Below are 13,425 nucleotides of genomic sequence, written 5' to 3'. Positions count from 1 at the left end.
ACTATCTACAGCTCAAGGACAGGTGTCTAATAACAACATGACCGTGTGAAGACAGATTTCTGAACTTCCCACTCTTTCTTGTATATAAGCTTTGCTTTCCTATTATATCTGCGCACACTCGCGCAGACTATTCTATACTCTGTGAGACCTGTGTCTATTTTATTGTATCTTATGTATTTGAAGCTTCAAATAAATAACCAGAAAGACAACTCTGTCTGATTCACCATTTATTTGTTTTGATCACTCTGACTTGTACTCTCCACAGTGTTGGGTCTCAAATTTCCATAACATTACTGAATCAAGAGCCAGAGGGGCATTACAATAATCCTGTTTATATGAAGCATTGGAGACCACTGACACTACTTGTTGCGATACCCGCATTCTGTCCAAATGTATTGCACAGAGAATCAAAATAGTAATTGGGAATATAACAAAACATGATGAAACAGGTTTTTATAAAAGGGCGTTTTTATTGGAGATAATATTCGCCATCTTCTTTTATTTATTGCTGACTTTGAAAAAGCCTTTGAATACAGTAAGATGGGATTTCATTAAAAAATCCCTCCAATTCTTTAATTTTACATATTCCAGAAAATCAAAAAGATCTAGTTAAGGTACATTTTGAGCGAAAAATGCAGAAAACTGAGAAAATAATACAACCTTGGAAAGGGAAAACTCTCTCATAACAGGGAAAGATTACATTAATTAATGCCCTTGTTATTCCCCAGTTTGTTTATCTCTTAATTGCACTTCCCTCCCCAGAGGAGTCCTTTTTTAAAAGCTTTGAACAACAAATGTTTAAGTTTATTTGGAATAAGAAGCCTGACAAGATTAAAAGGCAATACATAATGCACTTGAAAATGGTGGACTAAACTTAAAAACATTGTCAGCAATTAATTAATCCTTAAAAGCATCTTGGATTAATAAGATTTGCCATAATAGTCTTTGGAGAAAAAGTCAGAACTTATTTTCAGGGCATTTATATTTTGACTGTAAACTGTTAACCTTTTTCCAATTCAAATCTCACCACTTTGATGGTTATTCAAAGAAATATTAGTAGAAATCTCACCATTTGTTAGAGATGCATTGAAGGCTTGAAGAAATCCAAAAATCAATTAATATGGTTTAACTCAGAAGTTTTAATAGATGGAAAACCACTATTATGGGAAAGTCTCCTGAGAAAAGGAATTATTGTTATGAATGATTTACTAGATGGCACAGGTAATTTAATTTCATATCATTGTTTTTGCTGTATGGTCAGATATGTGATATCCTTCACTTTAACCAGCTGCTTTCAGGTATTCCAACTAACTGGAAACGTACATTACAAAAATATGGAAACCGACAACAGGTCTATACAAGAAGTCAGAAATGGCTATCAAAAATAAAAATAATGTATAATCACTGTTTACAGAGCAATGTCCTCACTGCTTTTCCTCATGCGGTCTGTTCTTTCTGGGAAGAAGAATGTAATATTCTGATACCCTGGAAACATTTTTTAGTACCATATACAAAACAATTGATTCCAATTCAAGAATCTTCCAACTGAAGATTTTTTACAAGATTACCGCTACAATTTTTTAAAATATTGAACCATCACCATTTTGTAGATTCTGTGAGGAGGAAGAGGAAGACCAGATGCATTTATTCTTTTATTGTCCATACGTTGCAAGACTGTGGACTGAGACTCAAAATTGGCTTAAGACACTTTATATTGATTTTGCATTTACTCCCTTTGGTCTTTTGTTTGGGCTTTTGGATGAGGACAGTACACAGTTGATGCATACAATTATTCTTCTGGCAAAAATACTTATTTTTAAAACTCAATCAAGGAAACATCTGAATTTAAGGTGTGTGAAAAGTAGATTAAACATTTTTTTTTTTGGAAAGGATGATTGTCACAAAGAATCAAAGGGTGGCTCAACACACCATGAAATGGGAAACAACCAGCTCTAGCGAAGAGTGGGATAAAAAGGAACAATACATATAAATATGCTTGCCATGTGTGTGCTTTTGATGGTATTGGACTGTCAACCTATTTTTTTGTTTATGAAATGTTGAAGTGACCTACTGACTGTTTTTTTGTGTCTGAGATAGGAATGTCACCTATTTTGTTATTGTTATGTCCATGTTTTGTGTCTGTAGCCTGTACAATAAAAACATTTAAAAAATAAAATAAAACGTAATCACGGTCGCATGGCTGCACATCAACCCTGCTAAGGTAAGGCTTACTAGTGTCATCATGATGCTTTTAATAGTTTATGAGTCACTTGGTACCAACCGCCGTTTTTAGTACTGATAGATACTTTCACCAGTGGGGTGTTTAGTGATGTATCTTATGTTGTAGAACAAAACATGAACATCTCTTCGCTTCTGTTAAACACAGACCTTATTTTAGGCGTCTAAAACACATGTAAAAATGACAGTTGACTTCAAGACGAGGTAACCGGTCATGGTAAAATTCTGACTCATATATGGGTTTTAGGGTGGATTCCTGCACCTCTGAATACTGTTAGTGTGTCTGTTTTATTAGCCAGTGAGTTTACGTTGCCCATCTATCTGTTCTGCACCTGGGAATGTAAGAGTTATCTAAGAGCTTATTAAACGACAGATTGATTTATGGTCATTCCAACATGGCAGCCCGTTTACAATGCCTTCAGAACACCAGGGACAAAGTGTTCTTACTCAACTTATCAGACACAAATGTTCTTGGTATGAACAATAAAATCAATCTGGCACCATCACTTGGAAAACTGGTTATTATTTTGTTTAAAATAAAAGTTGTATAATCAAAAGTATCCGGGGCGGTGTTCCTTATTTTCATACATTTTTGAATTCTTTTGACACATTTTTATTTTCAAAGATGGAACATGAGTAGTAGAAAGTGCATCTATTCAGAGGTGACTAATTTACTGAGTCACAAGACTGGAGATCTTCTTTTCTGAAATGATTCCAGGAACGATAATGTGCATGTTATGTGTTAGGAGTCAATTTAACACGACCAGGTGGAACATAATCCAGGCCAGCCAAAGTTTATAGCTTCTCCATGGCAACAGCACATGTGCTAATCACAGAAGCATGTAGGAGTGGCAGCCTGCGAAGGCCTGAGATATCTGCTAAAATCATTCTGAGAGAATCAATTCCCTCAAGGTTTTAGTGAAAAGTGAGTCATTATGTCATCAGTGCAAAGGGTTCAGTGTGTTTGCTTATGACCTGCAGTAATTTGTTTGCTCCTATGAAGCCTACCATTAGATCAGGGTGATTATTTTGGCCTTTATTTAACCACATCTGTCCTGCTAAATACTGTTACGTATCCAAACAACTTCTTCGACACACACGAGTTTATGTTGGTCTGTGTATTGGTATAATAATATCAAAATACATTAAATATTTAAGAGATAATGTGCAGCGAGTAGCGATGGGTATCGTTTGAAATTTATCGATTCCGATTCCGATTCTGCTTATCGATTCCGGTTCTTATCGATTCCCCGTTTCGATTCCAAAATTGTAAAAGAAAGAGGTCAAACGTTTAGATAACAAACATATCTTTATTCTTTTAAGCTTTAACTGACATTTTTACAAATAAAAAATATAAATGCAATACAAATGTATTGCACAATAGCTGTGCTCTATTTTAACTGAGCTATGCCTGTGGCAAGCTATTAACAGGCATTACACTGTGCCTTGTATTTTTCTTTTTTAGTGTAGTGGAGCATCACTTTAGAGCCTTTACCGGGATCCATCTTTGGTGTTATGAAGTGACTGAGCTCGTGAACTGTCTGCGGGAGGGCGGGGGGAGCCTCGCTGCGGGGCAACTGTGGACCTCTGTCGCCTGTCAGCGCAACTTACATAATGCCGTTATTACCCTGTTAAGGGCGGTGCCGGCCATCAGCGTACCGAGCCGGCCGTCAACGGCCCGCTGACGAACGGCCGTTCTGTGATTCTCCAGGACTCATTATATTGATTAAAAATGAGGTTATTTATTTCAAATGTGTTGTTTTGCTTCTGCTAAGAAATAGTAGTCCGTTCCACTGCGTACCAACGGCAGGAACTACAGAAACAGCACCGTAACTTAAAGTTACGGAAGCACTGATGGAGGTTTTCTGTAACTGTCCAAGTCTGTTCACATTGTATTAATTAATTAATTGTTCCCTTTAGTGTTTACTTCCTGTCTGTCTTCTTCTGCTGTTCCTGTTAGTGTTTACTTCCTGCCTTCTCTTGTTCTTTTCTTAATTGGGGACAGTTTAGCCATCATAAAGTGTTGTGCTCTACACAAATATAAAAATGAATATTCTAAAAGTATTCCACAGTTTTTTCTCATGGATGAAAATTAATATTTGTTTTTCAAAGCTCATGTTAAATTGACTGGATTTCTTCACTAGTAGGCTATTGATATGGCTAAACATAGTCCCTGGATCTCCCTTAGCAACAGTCTGTTCTCCTTAGCAGCGATCTGAATGAACAATTAGCAGACCTCTGGATTATCCAAATTGACAAATCAGAATCGATTATTCAACTAAGCTGTGTAATAAAAAGTCATAACGACATCAATTGGAGGAAAATGTTCATGTGATCATTAGTCCCATGCCCCCACACCACCGGCGCCACAGCTCTGACTGGCAGACGTTAGAAATGAATTCATAAGAGTCCTCGAGAGGGGGGGAAATCATTTGTGTTGGTGGTAGCTGGGTTTTCTCCACGTGAAATTAAGCTCCGAAGTGTGTGTGATGTTTCATTGGCCCGCAGATGCTGCCCAGCAACAGACAAGGCGACTGAATGAATCACCGTGAGGACCATCTGGGGAGGTGAGCGTGTCATGCTGTGCCAAGCTGCAGAAAAATAACTCATCATGGCGCTGCCCTCACAGGAGGACAGAAGGGAAAGCATCAGCAGCCGAGCCAACCAGCTTCACAATAACTCATTAATGTGCTGAGAACCTGGGACAGGAGAAACGTGCCCTTCACCTGCTGCATGCTGGGAGCAGTTGACGGGGCTGTCTGGCTCACTTACGGCCCGTCCACACTACAGCTTCGACAGCTTCAAAAACGGTTTCCAACGCGTCTGCCCATTCACTTTGAATGGGGTGACGTCACGTTGCCTCGCTTTTCGCCGAACTGAATTGTGGGTAGCATAGCGGTCCGTCTCCGGCGTCAGAAGTTGACAGTAGCCAGCGCCAGCCAATCAAATCCCGTTTCTGAAAATCTGACAGCTCAAGCCGTAGCCAATCAAACTGCGTCTAAGCTGGGAGAGATATCCCGCCGTTAATTTCTATATTTCAAAAAAAGATGGAGGAGAAACTAATTATCGCCGTAGCAAATCACCCGGTTTTGTATGAGCAGACCCTCTTCACCTACCGGGATACAAACCGGAGGAACCAGGCATGGAGGGAGGTGGCAGAGACAGTGAGTGAAACTGGTAGGTTTGCGCCTGTTTGGGGAGTTTATATATATATATATTGCTCGCATAAAATCCCCGGGGGTTTTTGCTTTGTATGTCGGGGGCGGGAGATTCATGTGATTGGTTGTTGGTCGCGTTGCTCGAATAAAATCCCCAAGCTTCAGACACGCCCAGCTCCAAGCTTTTTTTGAAGCTGTAGTGTGGACGCTCCGTTACTGTTTTTCTGTCAAAGTTAAGTTTACTTTATGAGACTGGGTGCAGTTGCATGATAAAGCATTTAAAACTAGCTCCACCAGTTATTTATGGTGAGTTGGCAGTTATATATCAGGAGGACACATTTAAAGTCAACCGATTAATTTGACTGTAACCAGAGCAACAATAAAGATATGTTTCTTTCTCTAATTAAGTTTGGAAAAATGTAAACAAGGACTAGTGACACCCAGCTACACTGTTGATCAAATATAATGCAAGATATATTTGGTAAAAAACCAATGATGATGTGTTGATTAGTAATTGCAATGTATATTTTCTGTACAAACAACCTTTTTTAAGGTAAGAATACAAAAACAACTTTCAAATATATGTTTGTAAAAGCAATTTTTAAAGGAAATGTCCATAAACAGCTGGTCACTGTGTTATTTTTCTATATTAAAATTAACTCAAAAAGGAGGGAATTAGTTGGGAACTATTTTCTGGCGCGGATCCACATATGGTGCTCTTGTGAGTATTTGGAGCAGCAGGACATCGTGTGAGTGATTCATTTAAAGTATTCATTCTAAGTGTTCTTGAAGGGGTAATGATTTGTTCAGTGCTAAAGGATGTAGATGCTGTTTCAGAGGGTTTTCTTTCAGGAATATTTCTGGAACAATAATGTTGTTATTTTGTAGAATTTCTTTGGCATGGAAACGGTCAAACTGAACATGAGAAGAAAGCTTGGTCAAGCTTCAGCACAATCAGTATAGCCAAGCATGAGTGTGTGTCTGTGTGATTCATCCAGACATGCCTGGCATACCGGCTGTGACGGGATATTTTGTCATCCTGCAGTCTGGATCCTCATTCTGTTCCGCCTCAGAGTGAAGGAGTCTCGCTGCTGTCCAGATTGACGTGACTCATAGCCCAGCAGGCAGCCTCCTCGCTGACCAGTGTGTCTGCTGATCGTCTCCCACTGACTAACAGCAGTTTTGGAGGATGGATGGTCACAGAGATTCAGCCCTGCTCTCATTCCTCACTGAGGCACCATGCACTGCTGCGGCCTCTACAATACACTTTAACAGTCAGAATATATTTCAATAATTTAAAGAGAATCCTGCACTGTTGGAGCCATTAACAGCTTTTTGACTTATGATGGAAATATGTGAAGGATATACTTGAGTTTCAGCCTCATTTATAAAATGTTATTTATAGAACTGTCAACCTGTGAAGCCCAATAGCCCCCGCCTGCGGGGGCTACGCGCTTTTTTTTCTCGAAACTGTGTCTCAGGGCTTCTTAAAATGTAACAACCTATTAATGTGTCATACCCACTTAACGGGAAGAAACTCAGCTAACTGACGATATGAACCATTTTTACCGAAACAAAACACAAGGGTAATGCCAAGCCTCTGAATTAGCACTGAGCGAGAAAATGCTAACGCACTTAGCACAGAACACACGGTAGAAATATTCTATTACTTATCGGATCTGCACAAAGAAGATATCAGATTAAAGCTGAGATTCCACAGATTCTAGAGGTATATCATCACTGTGCGACCAGAACTCAGGGCAACAAAGGCAAACCCAGACAACACACAACGTAGCTTTACGGAGCCAAAATGGCAAATATGTCTTACCTTTGCTGTTTTTCTGTGTTCAATAGCATTAAAACGATAAAAACTATGCTGAAGGTTAATCCAATGTGTCTGTGTCACTTTGAAATGATTACTGATAATCCATCATTCCATGTTTGTCAAAAACACTCAAAGACTGAGATTTCATATAGAGTGTGTGAGAGCTACATCCCAACATCCGGTTTTGGGCATGCATCACTCTATTCACCAATGGGTAATGTTTAGATGGATTTTAGGAATTTCCCCTCGATTCTATTGACTCTAACGGTTCAAAAGAGGTGTCGATCATCAAAATCAACCGAGGGGGACCAGAGATATGGCAAATCCACCCAAATGACCCCAGAAGTGTTTTTTTCTTTCTAAATCTCTCTAAAAAGGTCAAATTTCACTTGTTTTGCATCAATCTTGATACAGGGTAATTATTATATGTTATAGTTTTTAAATTATAATTTTTCCAGTGGAACCAAAATGCATCTCTGTGAGTAATAGTTTACTGTATTATTAGTGTCTAATATTACTGCTATAATAATCACACATTGAGTTGTTGAAATCAGACCGTCGTTTTTTTTAAACAGTCTGAATGAAACGGCAGCTCTCAGGTGATCAGCTGTGTGTTTACACAATACAATATGCATAGTAATTTAATACCTTCCAACACACATTGTAAGAACAGTTCTGTTTCATATGAGTGTTGAGAGCTGTATCCACAAATCTCTTAATTTTGCCCTCAGTGCACCAGATTGATGCATTTAACTTCAATTTAAATAAAAACATCTTCTGTTGTAACAACAATAACATTATAAATAGTAACATAGCATGGTATTGCACATTTAGCTTTGAGTGTTACTGGCCTGAGATTTTTTTATTACATGAATTAAGGTGTATAGTATTCGTTTATTAGTCCCGAGGGGAAAATGGGTAGCAGCACATCACAGAGGCATTTAAAAAGTTAAGACAATACATTCTGGAAATGTTCACATCAGGCACCTTCAAGTTAAACAATACTACAGTAAACAATTAACACAGTCAATTATGTGGATTAAATCACATTTATTTGGTTAAAAATAAACGAAATATGATTTCCTCCGGAGTCGGCTTGACTCGGTTTGCATTCATAAAGAATGCACAAATGTGTTTAATCGTTAATGTCAGATATGTAGGCTACTAAGTAAATAGCCTACATTAGTTCCTGCTCAAGATTAGATTCAACTTTATTATTATTGCACAGATTACAGGTACTGAGACAACGAAATGCAGTTTAGCTTCTAACCAGGTGCAACAAGAAGTAAAGTGAAAAGTAATGTACACAATCTACAGAATAAAATATAGAATGAATTGAATGAATCATACTTCAATAATGAAAAGTAAACTAATATTAGACAAATATGAACTTTAAACATCCATGACTTAAACATATAATCTAGGATACAAACCACAGAGTTGCACCTGCAAGGTGAATATAGAACAACTGGTTAAAAAATAACTACAGAGTGTTTGAAAGCATACAACAGTTTTATGATATCACTGCCCCATCTAAGACACGAGTGGATCTGTCTTGAATTACATTTGAGTTGAGTGTTTAGTCAACTTAATGTGTTGCTTAAAATAATACTTCTGCATACAGTATGTGACAATGTAGGTGATGCACGGCCAGATACGGCTCGAGAAGCTGACTCAGATGTGATATATTATATCTGAATGATAAAGTGCGACACGTCGGCGTCTTCTCTGCATACGGCAGTTTAAACTGTATTTCCTTTATCCTGTAATATGACTTGATAGATTTAAACTCCGCACACTGAGCTCTGATTGGTCAGCAGGCGGTGTTTCACTGAGTTGATCTCTTTTCTATAGAAGCCGGAGCCGGGCAGCGTCAGGTAAAAAAAAGTTATTTATCCTTCCCAAACCTGAGCCTCACGCGCCGCCTATGTCCTTAGGACCATACCGTTCACCAGCCCCAACCAAGCCCCCAGGAAGTGCGCCGGAGTCTGATGAGAATATTCGTGCTGGTCAAACGGCGGTACTACACTTCCTTTAGGTTACTGGGCCCGGAAACACTTTTTCCCATTGACTTACATGGGGAAAGAGTGGTCTGTAACTCGTTGGGTAATTTTTTTTAAACTAAATAAACTACCCAGTATGAAGACTTGTATAGCCCTTATTAAAAACATTCGTTCCTCAAGTTGTAAAAATGTGCTAATAACGTTATTCTGAGAGTTATTTCCCTCTGCATTATGAACGCGCATCTGACCCACGGGACCGCGCTGCCCGGCACGTTCATGTTACGTGTTCAGTACTACATGAGTTTCTCTTTACCCATGGATGTACAATAACAACGGACCATATCGCCTTTCTGCCAGCCCACGGAGCTGTAATAATGGATATATTGCACATGTTTGCTGTAATTCATCATTTGTAAAATATTATACTACATGGGCTGTATGATGTAAATCTTGTACCGTAAATGTTGTATTAAATAAAGTTAATATTACCAACGTAGATTAATGTTCCTGTAGCTTCTTATTGCACTTGCAATTGTTTTAGTTACTTGTGGGCTACTTAACATGAATAATCACAGTTACTATCCTTTTACTCCATCACATTTCAAAAATAAATAGGCTATTGTTATTTTAACTCCACCACAGTAATCCATCATCAGCTTTACTTTTTAGATAAAGTTTTAACTCACAATTGATCATAACAGGCTTCAACATATACATTTTTATATATTACCAAGTGGTTTCATGTACAACCCACACAAGTATCATGGTAAATGAAGCTCTGTTGCTTGGATATCACTAGATCCTGATGTCAGCGTAATATAAAAGTACATAACGATTGATTTGTAACTTAGCATCATTTACTAGCTAGCCGCTAACTGCCGCCTCGTTAATATAAATCCAGTACCATGCTGTCATGAACGCGCGGTGCTGTTACGTGTACGCAAATTCACGTGCTTAATGTGAACGAGCCTTTTGCGCGGCGTGGTTAAAGTTGCGCATGCTCTATGAGTGCACATACGGGTACTTCTCAGGCATGCCGGGTAATCTGTAACGTTTCGCTCTCTCAAAAGTTGGGCCATTTTGTCATCATGCGCCATTGAGCAACTCTCATAGGAATGAATGAGGCCCCGCCTCCCACGCTGTATCCAGTTCTTATTATACATCCATGGCCCCAACCCCCCATGTTTCCTATGCTGTATGTTGGGAACTCTTTGTTTAAAACGAATTGGCCATCGGAATGTGTGGAGTCCGTGAGTCTGATCTGGAGTGCTACATCTGTAAATGCTAAACACTCTTGACAACGAGCATTGTCCACCTCAAGACGGGTAACATTTAACCACACCTTGGAGCGCTTCTCTCCGCAATCCCCGCGGATGCTGCCAAGCGGCAAACTGTGGGGTAGAGCCGGGAAGCCAATACGGAAGTGCCACACACTGCAGGTCATATATTGGCCGATAGGCGATGGCTGCAGAAAGGTGCAATTTCCATAGACCCCCATGTTAAAATGCCCAACTTTACAGCAGAAAAAAACATGTTTCTACCCTTGGCTCCATACATTTTATTATCGATATAGTTAGATTCCACCTTCATGATTATGGATCTGTGAGTGAATTGTTTTCTAACGCGACCCTTTTATTTATATTAGGTCTTAAAGTTTGTGCATAAATTAGGGCGTGGTGACATTGAGTGACGGCTCTGTCAAGTGCCTGCCACTGTTAGCTTCTTGTCTCTCTGCTACCTGCTCCATGAAGCTAGCTACAGGGACTCTGCCTGCTCAGCTCATCCAGGAAACACAACTTGTAGCCGGCCGTGGTTGTTTGTTCTTCATGCTTATATATCGGACTATTGTGACTCGCTCTGCGGTTAAAACAGACGGTGTATGAATGCGGTTTTGCGGTAAGTGAAATTCGAGTGCTTTATTTATGTGTTAATGATTTTAATCAGCTACGTAATGAATGGTAAGGCTTGGGTTAGCATGTAAGCTAGTGGTAGCTACATCGGTGCTAACGATTGTAATCGTAGCCTCCAAGTTAAAATCATAGACTGTATATATAAAGGTTCAAACGAAATAGACAAGTGTTAAGTGGGATAATACTGTTGAACAAACGGCTTCTGTTTGAGGTTGATAAAATAAGGTTACATCCTTGTAACTTAGAGATATTTTATTATGTAGGTAGAACTGTATGCATCTAAGGTTAATTTAAATTGGCTATGCTCAAGTATGTAGACAAGCTAATGTCGAAGTAGTGTATGTGAAATCAACCTCACAATAAGATGTGTGTATATTACAATTATTAATGTCATATTTCAAGATGATTACTTAGATATTACAATATGGTTGGTTGAGCTGGAGTTCATTATTGAGCTTACACGTTAACGTCACAGTCATCTGAAGAACGAACCCAAACCTTGTTGTTTTTATTAATTGCATTACCAAATGGGTATCAAATAAACAGTAAGCATTGGTAACACAACTTCCAAAGTTACAGTAAAATAAAAAGGACCGTGACTCGGACAATACACAATCCAACATGTTCAACAGAAGAGAATCAGTTATATTGTTTGTACACATGGTACTTTACATATATATATATATATATATATATATATATATATATATATATATATATATATATATATATATATATATATCTGTTTGTTTAAGGTGTCCAGGTGATGCAGACAGGCTGGACCAGAGAGTGAGAGACATAACTGGACTCCTCACAGCAGTGAACTTCAGCTCAGGTACAAAGACTCTTTTTTCATACTATACAAAGAATCAAGAAAGATATTGGTTTAAATGAATGAAGTATTGACTTGAATACACTGATATACATTCCATTAAACAATACTAAATACTAGATCACCTACACATCAGTTAAGTTGAGGGTTTTTTCCATGCAAAAAGTTACATTTAGATGATAACAAGCAATATGACTGTCAGCTTTCTAATTTAATGTATTGAAGGCAAAGATATTTAACACATAGTGAGAACTGCTACTATTTATCTCTCAATATTGTCTGTAAAAAACGTGGTAAAAGTTATTATTTCAGTGAGACAACAGAGCAAGCTTCTACAGTTGCACTACGTTTTGATAACAGTTAAATATTATTTTGATAATAACATATATTTCAATGTTGATGAACTTCATACTGTTTATTCATAATCGGATTGTCTTTGTAGCTCATTGTTGAAATAAAAAAAAAAACATTACAATTACAAAATAATTATATCTACAGCCCCTAAACACACAAACACACCGCTTTCATAAATAACACACTTGTTCTGCAATAATATGTTTTATGTTTCCTGTCATTTTTGTTAGGAAAGGACATGCCTGACACGACACGACATGTTCTCCTTCTCTGAGGGTCAAGAAGAACATCCAAGAGGAACATTAAAAGCTGATGTTATGAGATTTTAAGACCAGTACAGGACATTCACTAAGAAACTACTTTTATTGTAAAAACAGTCAGCTGATCGAATGCAGCTATTTCCACATCTACACTCCATCAGCTGATTATTTCTATTTGCCTCACTTTATGAGCTTCACAACATGTACCTTATTTTGCAACGTCACAAATAAATGGGGCCAATCTTCAGTCAGATGTGAATGTGTAATCTAACATTTTCAGTAAGAATAATGGACAAAAGGAGTGCAAATACAAATACAATTTATTGAAATGTGAACCAAAAGTTAATCAAATGTTTTAAATATAAAACACATATGGACAGAAGGTGTAAACCTATTAAATGTATTAAACACATTTAGTCAAATAAAGTGACCGACTAGGCCTGTGCAGTTGGTATCAGCTTTGCCTAGCATGGGCTCCTTCATCAGCCCTGGTCCTCCTCGCAGAGGAAAGACCCTCAGTCCTCTCCAAACCAACAGACAGGACGTCCATCACACGGAGGTTTCTCCATGAAGTCTCTGCTGCTCTCTGGACATCAGACTGTCTCAATCCGTCCACACTGAATATGAGATTGGGAAAATGAAAATAATAAATGCTTTAGACAATAAGAAACATAAAGTTGACTGTTGAGTTGCTCAGTTTTTTACTGTATAACTAATATCTCAGGTTAAGAGGCACATTCAAATAAAGATTGGTCTTTAAATACATTTTGTCTTTTGAATTGTTTGTCTAAAGTCAAGGATCTATAACTGGTACTTAGTTTTAATGATACAGTCTGGTTATTATG

Source organism: Gymnodraco acuticeps, unplaced genomic scaffold (assembly GCF_902827175.1).
Source record: "Gymnodraco acuticeps unplaced genomic scaffold, fGymAcu1.1, whole genome shotgun sequence".
Taxonomy (NCBI): Eukaryota; Metazoa; Chordata; class Actinopteri; order Perciformes; family Bathydraconidae; genus Gymnodraco; species Gymnodraco acuticeps.
The sequence above is the reverse complement of the archived record's forward strand: the minus strand, read 5'-3'. Positions refer to the sequence as shown.